The 13,153-nt window shown below is 45.9% G+C and overlaps 15 non-coding genes across 15 annotated transcripts; 10 read left to right on the top strand and 5 right to left on the bottom strand.

Annotated features, from left to right (window-relative positions):
* Window positions 1–143: 143 nt before the first annotated feature.
* On the bottom strand, window positions 144–215 carry trnad-guc (transfer RNA aspartic acid (anticodon GUC)). Its single transcript has one exon. It is a non-coding gene; the product is annotated as a tRNA-Asp (tRNA).
* A 114-nt stretch (window positions 216–329) lies between these two features.
* trnat-agu (transfer RNA threonine (anticodon AGU)) lies at window positions 330–403 on the top strand. The gene has a single exon. It is a non-coding gene; the product is annotated as a tRNA-Thr (tRNA).
* Window positions 404–5,063: 4,660 nt separating this feature from the next.
* Window positions 5,064–5,137, top strand: trnat-ugu (transfer RNA threonine (anticodon UGU)). Its single transcript has one exon. It is a non-coding gene; the product is annotated as a tRNA-Thr (tRNA).
* Window positions 5,138–5,733: 596 nt separating this feature from the next.
* Window positions 5,734–5,805, top strand: trnaq-cug (transfer RNA glutamine (anticodon CUG)). The gene has a single exon. It is a non-coding gene; the product is annotated as a tRNA-Gln (tRNA).
* A 94-nt stretch (window positions 5,806–5,899) lies between these two features.
* trnad-guc (transfer RNA aspartic acid (anticodon GUC)) lies at window positions 5,900–5,971 on the bottom strand. Its single transcript has one exon. It is a non-coding gene; the product is annotated as a tRNA-Asp (tRNA).
* Window positions 5,972–6,097: 126 nt separating this feature from the next.
* On the top strand, window positions 6,098–6,169 carry trnaq-cug (transfer RNA glutamine (anticodon CUG)). The gene has a single exon. It is a non-coding gene; the product is annotated as a tRNA-Gln (tRNA).
* A 93-nt stretch (window positions 6,170–6,262) lies between these two features.
* On the bottom strand, window positions 6,263–6,334 carry trnad-guc (transfer RNA aspartic acid (anticodon GUC)). The gene has a single exon. It is a non-coding gene; the product is annotated as a tRNA-Asp (tRNA).
* Window positions 6,335–6,447: 113 nt separating this feature from the next.
* Window positions 6,448–6,521, top strand: trnat-agu (transfer RNA threonine (anticodon AGU)). The gene has a single exon. It is a non-coding gene; the product is annotated as a tRNA-Thr (tRNA).
* Window positions 6,522–6,667: 146 nt separating this feature from the next.
* On the top strand, window positions 6,668–6,741 carry trnat-ugu (transfer RNA threonine (anticodon UGU)). Its single transcript has one exon. It is a non-coding gene; the product is annotated as a tRNA-Thr (tRNA).
* Window positions 6,742–7,569: 828 nt separating this feature from the next.
* Window positions 7,570–7,641, bottom strand: trnad-guc (transfer RNA aspartic acid (anticodon GUC)). The gene has a single exon. It is a non-coding gene; the product is annotated as a tRNA-Asp (tRNA).
* Window positions 7,642–7,754: 113 nt separating this feature from the next.
* trnat-agu (transfer RNA threonine (anticodon AGU)) lies at window positions 7,755–7,828 on the top strand. The gene has a single exon. It is a non-coding gene; the product is annotated as a tRNA-Thr (tRNA).
* A 146-nt stretch (window positions 7,829–7,974) lies between these two features.
* trnat-ugu (transfer RNA threonine (anticodon UGU)) lies at window positions 7,975–8,048 on the top strand. The gene has a single exon. It is a non-coding gene; the product is annotated as a tRNA-Thr (tRNA).
* A 665-nt stretch (window positions 8,049–8,713) lies between these two features.
* On the top strand, window positions 8,714–8,785 carry trnaq-cug (transfer RNA glutamine (anticodon CUG)). The gene has a single exon. It is a non-coding gene; the product is annotated as a tRNA-Gln (tRNA).
* Window positions 8,786–8,879: 94 nt separating this feature from the next.
* On the bottom strand, window positions 8,880–8,951 carry trnad-guc (transfer RNA aspartic acid (anticodon GUC)). Its single transcript has one exon. It is a non-coding gene; the product is annotated as a tRNA-Asp (tRNA).
* Window positions 8,952–9,077: 126 nt separating this feature from the next.
* trnaq-cug (transfer RNA glutamine (anticodon CUG)) lies at window positions 9,078–9,149 on the top strand. Its single transcript has one exon. It is a non-coding gene; the product is annotated as a tRNA-Gln (tRNA).
* The last annotated feature ends 4,004 nt before the right edge of the window (window positions 9,150–13,153 follow it).

Genomic DNA, 13,153 nt, shown 5'->3' with positions numbered 1-13,153 from the left:
GCACCTGGACTCTGAATCCAGCGATACGAGTTCAAATCTCGGTGGAACCTTTCCTGTTGTCCTTCGCTCAAACAACGAGACGGGAGTGGACAAATTGCCAAGATGTGCGCATCAGTGTTACAAGCCAAAAGGCCTCTCAATGCCTCCCCGTCGGGGAATCGAACCCCGGTCTTCCGCGTGACAGGCGGAGATACTGTCCACTATACTAACGAGGATTGGGCTGTGAAGTCCTCCGCTTTGGCGAGTGGCACCCGGGGATAATGTCGACTTGACAAAGCTGAGCATGATTTGACGTTACCTCTGATGTCTTGAATTTTTCCTGCTGTAGTGGCGCTGTGGCTTAGTTGGTTAATGCGCCTGTCTAGTAAACAGTAGATCCTGGGTTCGAATCCCAGCAGTGCCTTATGTTCGACAGCTGTCTACAGGCAGTATAGTCCACGATGATGTTGGTACCATTCAGAGGGGCAAAGGTTGTTTATATATTTTGAAAAGATACATGTCTGAAGTTAACATTTTTGTATGATAACCCTTCTGGAAGTACAGCCAAGTTAGGGTTATCAGCCGTCAAAGTAACACCCCCCCATCAAAAATAAAGGTTTTTAAGATGGGTGCCTGTCTTTCTACTGACCCTTGTTTAAGACATATAGGGATGCTTAATTATGTTATGTGTGGTGTAGTTGCGAAGGGGAGACTCTGAGCTTTCATCCGACACCTTTCGAGAACATTTTGGTTAAGTATAGCCCTCCCTGCAGCTCTTCAAACATTTACTCAGACACATTTCTTTCCATTTTTGCCAATATCATCTCTTGTCTTTTCATACTGTGGCATCAGGGAGCATCAGAGAGACCTATTTTAAACTCTAAAATACTGTCTTGAGTATCAGGAATCTGTAAATGTATTCTTTAACTATGTTATCCCATGTTTAGGGGGTGATTTTCAGTCTTGTATGAGGCATGCCACTTTTTTGTTGCTGTTTTTTTTGTGTGCTAATGTCTCGTATAGTCAGGAGGCAAGGCCTTTTTGAGACAGTCTGCAGTTGGTTATCATAGGCTTGTTATATATCATCAGGGAAGCCGACAGGGGGGGGACAAAGGGATGTCTTGTCCCGGGCCCAGGGAGAGAGGGGGGCCAGAATTGGATCCTCATTACATTGTATGTATTGAATTTGGGCGCCTTTCAGATGTCTTTGTCCCGGCTCAGCCAAGGCTGTCAGCGGCGCTGTATATCATATGAAAGCTTGGATTGTATAGTATACAGATATGACCATGTATTTGGTGTACCCATTTGCATAGCAACCTATTTGCATAGCAACAGTTGCCAATTTGTTGTTATGACTGAAACTTAATTATATGTCCAAAATACCTCAAGACGTTTCAACCTGGTAACCGCAATATAACAGACTCCCACTCTACTTTTTTTTTTTTTACACCGCATTGTACATGGCCACACACTACTCTACCAGTTTCATGTAGTGGTAAACTGGCAAGGCTTCTAGGGCCATTCTGCACTGTTTATCATAGCTCATTATACACCATATAAAAGCTTGAAGTTTACAGTGTATGGGATATTATGATATATTTGCTGTACCTATTTGCCTAGCAACGCAGGTAAAGGATTTTCCTTACCAACCAGCATCAATGATACAGTTTCTCAGTGATTCCATTGTGTTATGATCCGTGAATCCTGACTACTTGTCCTAATATCAGTGTTGTGATGCAATACATCAAGAGATTATATACATCTGCTAAATATGTGATAATGGCCCATTTGATGTTAGTCTTCCAACCAAAATCATAGCAAATGTGTGAGAAATACAATAGGCCTTTAAACACATCGTGTCAACTTTAGTAGACATATTGTGTCATGTTAAATATGACTTAAAAATGTTCGGTTACTACATGTCAGACCTACATGTATCTTAATTTTACATGTGCTTAGCAGCAGAGATGGGAAAAGAGTTGAAGTTGTACTCAAGTGAGCGTAGGCCTATCTTTCTTAAATCTTACTCGAGGGGTAAGTAAAAGTGATGTACTCATCCAAAATCTGCTCAAGTAAAGGTAAAGTAGTTCAATAAAGTACTGAACTTAAAATGTAATTTGAAGAAAAATTGTTCCTTGTTACTTTCAATTAGATGTCCTCTAGAGGCCTAAGCCTCTTTTTTGGTTTTTTTATGGCTCATTTTGTGACAGGAAAGGATTGGCGAGAGAGAGAGGCGGCAGCCTGGTGCCCTATCTAGCAACGGTCCATGCCTAGTCCTTTTGAGATGCTCTTCATTTAGTGATTTTGTTTAGTCAATAATGACACATCTGGTGTTCCCAGACAGGCCGTCTTGCAGGAAAACCAGCAGGTCTATCATCTACAAACCTAAAGGCCAACTTGGGTCTTGGGTAGTGGTTTGAACAGGCAGCAGGGCTTTGTTGCATCTGGTATTGGAGACCTAGACTGTATCAGAGGTGTCATGATTTATAGCAAAATGTAAAAAATTCTCTGTGATATAACACTTGAAGATCATGAAGAAGTTGAACATATTGCAAAGGAAGAGTGAGGGACAATACCATCAGAAAAGTGCAAAAAGCTCATTGATGAATGCAACACTTGTTTGGAAGCTGTGATTGGCATTGTGCACCCAAATACTACTGGTGAGGACTGTATACTGACCATTCAGAAGACACAAATATAATTTCAGCAGGGGATGATTTCTTGGCACACGTTGGGCCCCTTTGTACCAATCAAGCATCATTACAATGCCCTGGTCTACTTGAACATTGTTGCAGGCAGTTAAATGGCCTTTTTTGGCAAAAGGGGTAGGCTACAGCCCAGTACCCAGCCCAGTACCAGCCCAGCAAGGTGTACCTAAGTAGCAGGTAAGTGTACATCTTCTTTGTGTATGCATTTTTTCTTTCTAAAGTGGTATGTAGTATACAGTATACAGTGTACAGTTTTATGCACAAGTCAGTATACAGGTGGGATTTCATCCTGCAACCCCCTGATCTGATGTCCATCTCCTGAACCACTACGCCATAACTGCCCCATGTGCTGTTACAGTATGTTTAACATGGCTGTTATGTAACTGTATGAATGCCACAGTTGGTCCTACTCTCTACATTTACAGTGCATGTGCAGGGAGTACTACTCAGTGTGATATGAGGTTCTGTGCTGTTGTAACATTAGCACACGTAGAGTAGCAGGGCAATAACAAACGCATTACATCTACTGTGACTACCAGGTTCATAGAGTTCAATGTTCAGCATGGTATCCTATTGTAATGCACTGTACTCTACTGAACTATACTCTACTGTACCATACAGTACTCTACTTCACTCTACTCCATTGTTCATTACTGCTGCTTGGGTCTAGGGATGGGTCTCAGTGTATGCCTGGGAAGTGAGCTGCAGTAGCTCAGTTGGTACACCAACACATGTGAATACAGTACATGTATGCATGTTGCTTCATCAGTGGCAAGGTGTAGTAGTTGTTGCAGCAGTATGAAGTTCAGAACTTGTGCTATCTTTGCAAAGCCCTGATGACATTGTACCCCACTCTTCCTTTGCAAACCTCTTCATGATCTTCACCTCAAGTGTTCTTGCGGAGCGTTTTTAAATGTTGCTGTAAAACATGATACATGTGGTGCGACCAAGGCCTCCAGGAGGAGAGAAGTGCCGCACACTCTCGAGTTGCAAAAACAAGTTTTTAATGTGACAACGTTGTCACATTAAAATCTTGTTTATTTAATTTGAGAGTGTGCAGCACTTCTCTCCTCCTGCAAGTGTGCAACTGCACTCAGGACCCGCCAGGTTAGTGGGGGGATTAATTAACGCTCTCCACCATCCTCTTCCATGACTGAGGCACCCCAATTATGGTACCGTCCCACTGCACTGCTCCCTTTCGGATGCCCTTTGGGGGCTGCCCCCTTGCACGGGTGAGGCATAATGCAATTTTGTTGTGTGTCATGTGCACAGTGTGTAGTGTGTTGTGGAGTGCTGTGTCACAATGTGAATGGGTGTAGGAAGGTTCACTTCACTTTCACATGACTACTAAAAAGGGACAAGTTAAGGAATGAGTTTATGTTGTGTTTTTCACACAATTGCTATGATTTCAGTTGCAAGACTAATATCAAAGGGGACATTATCACATATATTTCTGGTATATAACCTCTGGGTGCATAACAACATTCATTTTAGGACAAGTAGTCAGGATTCAGACACCATATAACACAATGGAATCACTGAGAAACTATATCATTGATACTGGTTATGGAAAATGATTTGCCTAGTTAACATTGCTCTGCAAACAGGTACACCAAATATATGATAATATCTGAATATACTACCCACTCCAAGCTTTCATATGGTATATAACAAGCTATGACAACCAACTGCAAAATGCACCTAGAGGTATTGCTTCCTGAACTTTATGAGAAAATGGCAAAAAATCACCCCCTAAACATGGGATAACATAGTGAAAGGATACATTTTTAGATTCCTGTTACTCAAGACAATATTTTAGAGTTTAAAATAGGTCTTTCTGGTTCTCCCTGATGCCACAGTATGAAAAGACAAGAGATGATATCGGCAAAAATGGAAAAAAATGTGTCTGAGTAAATGTTTGAAGAGCTGCAGGGAGGGCTATACTTAACCAAAATGTTCTCGAAAGGTGTCAAATGAAAGCTCAGAGTCTCCCCTTCGCAACGATACCACACATAACAAAATTAACCATCCCTATATGTCTTAAACAAGGGCCAGTAGACAGACAGGCACCCATCTTAAAAACCTTTATTTTTGATGGGGGGGTGTTACTTTAACGGCTGATAACCCTAACTTGGCTGTACTTCCAGAAGGGTTATCATACAAAAATGTTGACTTCAGACATGTATCTTTTCAAAAAATATAAGCAACCTTTGCCCCTCTGAGTGGTACCGACATCTCACCTGGCCCGTGGACTAGTAAGAAGTCAGCTTCGGGGCTCTTAAGTGTGTAGTTGAAGCTGTCGATGTGACTAGCCTAAATTGCAAGACCGCTGCCATGAGTGCATGCCTGCATGCCTGCTGAGAGATGTCAGTACCAGGCGCTGTGGCTTAGTTGGTTAAAGCGCCTGTCTTGTAAACAGGAGACCCTGGGTTCGAATCCCAGCAGTGCCTTGTGTTGATAAAGTGTACACCTTGAAGGCGATAAGAACTCGCCTCGAGAGATGTTACTTGTGTAGCAGTCCCGACTCGCTTGAACTGTGTGAAACATCATGCCTGTCAGCAGGAGGTGTGGGGGCATCTGGGGCCGTCAAAACACCCGTCTTGGAAATTCAATGGTCCTGGGTTCAAATCCCTCTCTTCGAAGCTCTCTGGATTGGTGTTAGGGTTAACCCAGCGTGCCGGATTAGTTTTTTGACTTCCCCTGCGGGCGCGAGTCGCTCTCTGGAACAGTGGGCTCGGTCAACTTCACATTGGCCATCTGGGCATTGTGTCGTTGCCTGCCTTTCAACTGTGCCAACTCTGACACAGGTGAAAAGCCTCCTCAAAGCCTCCCCGTCATGGAATGGACCCCGGGTCTTCCCGGTACTGTCCACTATACTAACGAGGAATGCAGACAGTGTTGCTGCTGTCAGTGATACAAGCTTGAGGAAAGCAGCCTCGATAGCCAATGTGCCTGGCGCTTGAGCACAATATGCACGCATTTGCCACCCGATTCAGCGCAACGAGCACGGCTTGGGCAGGCTCCGGCTTCCACGGCAGTGTGAAGTGGTTCCACGGTGTAATGGTTAGCACTCTGGACTCTGAATCCAGCGATCCGAGTTCAAATCTCGGTGGAACCTTTCCTGTTGTCCTTCGATCCCACAGCGAAGCGAGGAGTGGGTAAATTGCCAAGATGTGTGCATCGGCGTTACAAGCCAAAAGGACTCTCAATTCCTCCCCGTCGGGGAATCGAACCCCGGTCTTCCGCGTGACAGGCGGAGATACTGTCCACTATACTAACGAGGATGGCACGGTGTCCCACGTGTTCAGTCAGCGCATCTCGTGACAAAGCCTTATAGCGGACTTCCGCTAGCTCAAGCGCTAAGCCCTTGGATGCTGCGCGGCCCCGCAGCTCACACACCCAGCGAGCAAGGTTCCATGGTGTAATGGTTAGCACTCTGGACTCTGAATCCAATGATCCGAGTTCAAATCTCTGTGGAACCTTTCCTGTTGTCCTTCGGTCAAACAACGAGACGGGAGTGGACAAATTGCCAAGATGTGCGCATCAGTGTTACAAGCCAAAAGGCCTCTCAATGCCTCCCCGTCGGGGAATCGAACCCCGGTCTTCCGCGTGACAGGCGGAGATACTGTCCACTATACTAACGAGGATTGGGCTGTGAAGTCCTCCGCTTTGGCGTGTGGCACCCGACGATAATGACTACTTGACAAAGCTGAGCATGATTTGACGTTACCTCTCATGTCTTGAATTTTCCTGCTGTAGTGGCGCTGTGCCTTAGTTGGTTAAAGCGCCTGTCTAGTAAACAGGAGATCCTAGGTTCGAATCCCAGCAGTGCCTTATGTTCGACAGCTGTCTACAGGCAGTAAGAAGTCAGCTTCGGGGCTCTTAAGTGTGTAGTTGAAGCTGTCGATGTGACTAGCCTAAATTGCAAGACCGCTGCCATGAATGCATGCCTGCATGCCTGCTGAGAGATGTCAGTACCAGGCGCTGTGGCTTAGTTGGTTAAAGCGCCTGTCTTGTAAACAGGAGACCCTGGGTTCGAATCCCAGCAGTGCCTTGTGTTAAAAAAGTGTACACCTTGAAGGCGATAAGAACTCGCCTCGAGAGATGTTACTTGTGTAGCAGTCCCGACTCGCTTGAACTGTGTGAAACATCATGCCTGTCAGCAGGAGGTGTGGGGGCATCTGGGGCCGTCAAAACGCCCGTCTTGGAAATTCAATGGTCCTGGGTTCAAATCCCTCTCTTCGAAGCTCTCTGGATTGGTGTTAGGGTTGGGGTTAACCCAGCGTGCCGGAGTCGCTCTCTGGATTAGGGTTCAACCAGCGAGCGCGAGTCGCTCTCTGGATTAGGGTTTTGACTTCCCCTGCGGGCGCTAGTCGCTCTCTGGAACAGTGGGCTCGGTCAACTTCACATTGGCCATCTGGGCATTGTGTCGTTGCCTGCCTTTCAACTGTGCCAACTCTAACACAGGTGAAAAGCCTCTTCAAAGCCTCCCCATCGGGGAATCGAACCCCGGTCTTTCACGTGACAGGCGGAGATACTGTCCACTATACTAACGAGGAGTGCGGGTAGTGTTGCTGCTGTCAGTGATACAAGCTTGAGGAAAGCAGCCTCGATAGCCAATGTGCCTGGCGCTTGAGCACAATATGCACGCATTTGCCGCCCGATTCAGCGCAACGAGCACGCCTTGGGCAGGCTCTGGCTTCCGCGGCACTGTGAAGTGGTTCCATTGTAATGGTTAGCACTCTGGACTCTGAATCCAGCGATCCGAGTTCAAATCTCGTTGGAACCTTTCCTGTTGTCCTTCGGTCAAACAACGAGACGGGAGTGGACAAATTGCCAAGATGTGCGCATCAGTGTTACAAGCCAAAAGGCCTCTCAATGCCTCCCCGTCGGGGAATCGAACCCCGGTCTTCCGCGTGACAGGCGGAGATACTGTCCACTATACTAACGAGGATTGGGCTGTGAAGTCCTCCGCTTTGGCGCGTGGCACCCGAGGATAATGTCGACTTGACAAAGCTGAGCATGATTTGACGTTACCTCTGTTGTCTTGAATTTTCCTTCTGTAGTGGCGCTGTGGCTTAGTTGGTTAAAGCGCCTGTCTAGTAAACAGGAGATCCTGGGTTCGAATCCCAGCAGTGCCTTATGTTCGACAGCTGTCTACAGGCAGTAAGAAGTCAGCTTCGGGGCTCTTAAGTGTGTAGTTGAAGCTGTCGATGTGACTAGCCTAAATTGCAAGACCGCTGCCACGAATGCATGCTTGCATGCCTGCTGAGAGATGTCAGTACCAGGCGCTGTGGCTTAGTTGGTTAAAGCGCCTGTCTTGTAAACAGGAGACCCTGGGTTCGAATCCCAGCAGTGCCTTGTGTTAAAAAAGTGTACACCTTGAAGGCGATAAGAACTCGCCTCGAGAGATGTTACTTGTGTAGCAGTCCCGACTCGCTTGAACTGTGTGAAACATCATGCCTGTCAGCAGGAGGTGTGGGGGCATCCGGAGCCGTCAAATCGCCCGTCTTGGAAATTCAATGGTCCTGGGTTCAAAACCCTCTGTTCGAAGCTCTCTAGATTGGTGTTAGGGTTGGGGTTAACCCAGCGTGCCGGAGTCGCTCTCTGGGTTAGGGTTCAACCAGCGAGCGCGAGTCGCTCTCTGGAATAGTGTTTTGACTTCCCCTGCCTGCGCGAGTCGCTTTCTGGAACAGTGGGCTCAGTCAACTTCACATTGGCCATCTGGGCATTGTGTCGTTGCCTGCCTTTCAACTGTGCCAACTCTGACACAGGTGAAAAGCCTCCTCAAAGCCTCCCCGTCGGGGAATCGAAACCCGGTCTTCCGCGTGACAGGCGGAGATACTGTCCACTATACTAACGAGGAATGCAGGTAGTGTTGCTGCTGTCAGTGATTCAAGCTTGAGGAAAGCAGCCTCGATAGCCAATGTGCCTGGCGCTTGAGCACAATATGCACGCATTTGCCGCCCGATTCAGCGCAACGAGCACGCCTTGGGCAGGCTCTGGCTTCCGCGGCAGTGTGAAGTGGTTCCATGGTGTAATGGTTAGCACTCTGGACTCTGAATCCAGCGATCCGAGTTCAAATCTCGGTGGAACCTTTCCTGTTGTCCTTCGATCCCACAGCGAAGCGAGGAGTGGTTAAATTGCCAAGATGTGTGCATCGGCCTTACAAGCAAAAAGGCCTCGCAATTCCTCCCCGTCGGGGAATCGAACCCCGGTCTTCCGCGTGACAGGCGGAGATACTGTCCACTATACTAACGAGGATGGCACGGTGTCCCACGTGTTCAGTCAGCGCATCTCGTGACAAAGCCTTATAGCGGACTTCCGCTAGCTCAAGCGCTAAGCCCTTGGATGCTGCGCGGCCCCGCAGCTCACACACCCAGCGAGCAAGGTTCCATGGTGTAATGGTTAGCACTCTGGACTCTGAATCCAGCGATCCGAGTTCAAATCTCGGTGGAACCTTTCCTGGGGTGAACAGAAGCTACTTTGCTGTTTTCAATGCATTTTCCCATTGGCAACTACCGAAGTTGCTAACAGGCTAACAACTTCTCTTTTGAGAAAATCACCCCTGTTGTCCTTCGGTCAAACAACGAGACGGGAGTGGACAAATTGCCAAGATGTGCGCATCAGTGTTACAAGCCAAAAGGCCTCTCAATGCCTCCCCGTCGGGGAATCGAACCCCGGTCTTCCGCGTGACAGGCGGAGATACTGTCCACTATACTAACAAGGATTGGGCTGTGAAGTCCTCCGCTTTGGCGTGTGGCACCCGACGATAATGACTACTTGACAAAGCTGAGCATGATTTGACGTTACCTCTCATGTCTTGAATTTTCCTGCTGTAGTGGCGCTGTGGCTTAGTTGGTTAACACTAGAACTACCACGGAGGGGTCAATTGACCTTTTTACCTAAAAGCCCCACAAGAGGGTCATTTGACCCTTTGGACCCCCTGCGGACACTCCTTTTGTTGTGGAAATGTGGCTGTTAGCACCTCACAGCTGTCACTTGAGACACAGAGTGTGTGTGTGTGTGTGTGCGTGTGTGGATCATTTCCAATGCCTGTTGAGTGCTGTATCTCTGCATCTTCGTTCCTTGGTGAGGAGCTTCTTTCACCACAAAATGAAGCAGTAGTCCACATGCACTGGTATTTATCAATCTAACAATTGCCAGGTTGCATTCACATGAGTCGTTATGATCACATGGCATGGGAGATTCACACGTTGCAGTTTTTCTCGATTGGTTTGGCTAATTGATTTCATATCACTCATCTCCTTCAGGTATTCTCCAATTGTTGTCACATTTATAGTCCAGGGTCTGGCTAAACGAAAGAGGCACATTTTTAACGGTGTCCATTCTAGTTTGTAATCTATGACAGCGGTATTGCTGCAGTTATTCCCAGCGTTGCGTTATAACTTAGTTGTGTGTCCTCCAATTGACAACTAGTTGTGCTGACTTGCTAACAGCATCTCCACTCCATGTTGCTTTTATCATCTACCGTTTCTCCTGTTAGCATAATATAAGTTAAAGGCCAACTTCCGATAAAACTCAGTTTTACTCACTCCTTTCGAAGATCGGACGGTCACCCCAAGTTAAACTCACTTGCAAGGCTCTCATAGCGGTGCGTCAACTCTCCTGGCTGTGTTTCCCGGTGTTTCCCAATTTACATAAATAATGCAGAGAAACGAGCAAATCACGAAAGCCTTTCTGTGTTTCGTCACGTCGAAAGAAGGCGTTGCCCACAAAGGTTTATATCGACCCATTTATCTAAAAACATGTCGAGTATTTTTTTTCTGCTTGTTTTCAAAACAAGCAACGTCTGGTGGCCCGAAACATAGCTTAGCTTAGCTATCAGCTGGTTGCTACTCTCAGGTACACACACAGCACAAAGCCTCATACATAAAGCCAACTCACTCTGGTTGCTCAGTGCCTGCAGCAAGCCTAGGGGTCGCTGTCGAAAGAGCACAGCCCTGAATGTAGCCTGCACGCCTCCGCTGGCGCCCCTATAGTGCAGTACCACCCGGGGAAGTGGCGACTCTGTTTGCCATTACATTCTCTCCAAGAACTAGAGGACTGAGCCAATCAGAGACGCGTTTCTTCGAGAGCAGGAGGAGTGAGCCAATCAGAGACGCATTTCCACGAGAAACACGGAACACTCTCTCGTTTCTCCACAAGCCACCTTGCCAGCTTGCAAAAACGTCTTGAAACAAAGCAACCAGCGCGTTTTTTAAAACAGGACCAACGCCTAACACATTCAATAACATTGGGGAACACGGCAGTATTAATGAAATAACGTTGAGAGGCGATCTTTAAGTTCTTCTGTTAGCTTGGCTATGTTACGAAGTGGACTCGAGTCGTCAGCTAGGGGAGGGGAGAAATACATCTAAATAAGTGGGCGATTCTGTGTGTGTGTAGAGCTCTATCTGTGTATGTTTTACTGGTGGGCTGTCACCAATGTGTTGTCATGGTTGTCTTGGATGTTGTGTTTCCATTCATGCACCGTCTCCATCTTTTCCCATGTTTATGGTAGCCGGGACTGTCTTCCATAACCAGCATTGCATATTGCGCCGTTATTTGATGATACCAAAGGATGCAAAACTACTTTGCAATGGCACCTTGTGTATGTGGGGCAGTGGAAAATTGAACTCTGAAGGCATATCCTGTTGATTGTGCTATCTATCTTTTAAGTCCTTAGTGTTATTTTTTATGAAGTTTAAACTGGGGTGCTTAAGATCAGCAGGGTTGTCTCCCTCGTCTGTGTAGCCTGCTGTCAGCAGGCACCATGCGCTCGCAAGCACACACGCACATACTGCTACTGTCTCCAGTCCCCTGTCCCTGTCTCAACTGGTCTCTAGACACATTCCGAAAGCCTTTCTTTGCGTTTGTCCTGTTTTTTTGGGACAGATAACTTAAATACTCAATGATGTAAATGTGCACATTGTTGCAGCATTCAATATGCTATTGCAATTGCAAAGAATATAGCCCCCCCCTTTCACCGGTAATGGCAAGATAAAATATCCTAAATAAAATTAGCACAACCTCCGAGGGCCTGTGCTGGATACTCGCACCGGGGCCCGTGACCGAGTTGTTACGCCACTGGTACTGATGATATATGTGGGGAAGAAATTTAGTTTTGACACATGGGTAAACTGTTTTTGGGGTGATATGAGCGAGTGATGAGGATCCATGTAGTTATGCTGAACCATCCAGTTTATTTTGACAGAAGGACTAAATGAATGCAAATGAGCCAAAGCAATTGAGAAGGATCTATGCCATGTTGATGGTATTGACTATTTATATGTGAGACGGTTTAGTGCTGATGCAAGAATGAGGTGTTTTGGGAGGTATATGACATTTTGCTAGTTATCTGAACTGTTGTGCAAAAGTGTAAGAATGTTTGGCCAAATGACCCAATGGTTATAGGAATGTCATCTCAGTTTCAAGAAATGAGCCAAACCAATCGAGAAAAACTGTAATTCAACCATTATCTGGTTGCAGTCATATGATACGTCATGATCACATGGGACATTCACAAGTTCATTGATGACTTATATGAAGAAAATGTGCTGACATGTTTTCAGGACAACCATTACACTGAGAATCAACCAATTGGGACAGATCAGCAAGGTACATTCATTTGAAAATTCTACTAAATGTAAGCTGATTGTGTTAACTGTAGGATACTTGTACATAGCCATTTGCAAGGATGTACTAAATGATTGAGACATGTACAAATCATTTGAAATTTGATGAAAGCAATGATAAATGCCATTCTGTTGTGAGGAACTGCAAATTAGTTTTGGGATTTGTCCATGTTTTGAGAATGACATCTCAGTTTCAAGAAATGAGCCAAACCAATTTAGTCAGGGTCATTTTTCCAAAAAGTTGACACCTGAAGGCAAATCGTGTTAAATTTCGGCATACAACTGATTAAGGGGTATTCAAGGGTGCTGAATCCAAATCTGCCGTATGCCGGACGCAAAAATGTACCGAAATGCCTTAAACGGGCAAAATCCAATATGGCCGCCGCCACCGTGTTAAAATCCTGCAATCACTTTTCTTTTGGACTAAATAAGGTATGAATTTGAAAATAGAACTTATTTTTATGTTTTCAGACATGGGGAAAGCCATTATGTCATCAGATTTAAGCTCAGATTGGAAGAAAATGCTTATGTCATTGGCTGGCAGCCATTTTAAAAACAGAGAGCCTCATATTGTCAGCGATTTTTAACATTTTTACTAATCTTTCAAGATTCACAGAAAAAATGCTCTTTGTCTCTGTGAACACAAATACTACAGAAAACAACACTGAACTGTCTACTTTCACCTGAAAAAAGAAGTTTGAGTCTACCCTTTTCCATTCTTTAGTTATGGGCAGTAGAACATGGGATGACACCACAAAAAAACACTGATTTTTGACCCCAAAATACTGCACTTCTCTCTGCCCATAGTTTTGCTTTAAGGACATATTG

This window comes from Engraulis encrasicolus, chromosome 18 (assembly GCF_034702125.1).
Source record: "Engraulis encrasicolus isolate BLACKSEA-1 chromosome 18, IST_EnEncr_1.0, whole genome shotgun sequence".
In the NCBI taxonomy this organism is placed as follows: domain Eukaryota; kingdom Metazoa; phylum Chordata; class Actinopteri; order Clupeiformes; family Engraulidae; genus Engraulis; species Engraulis encrasicolus.
The sequence above is the reverse complement of the archived record's forward strand: the minus strand, read 5'-3'. Positions and strand labels throughout refer to the sequence as shown.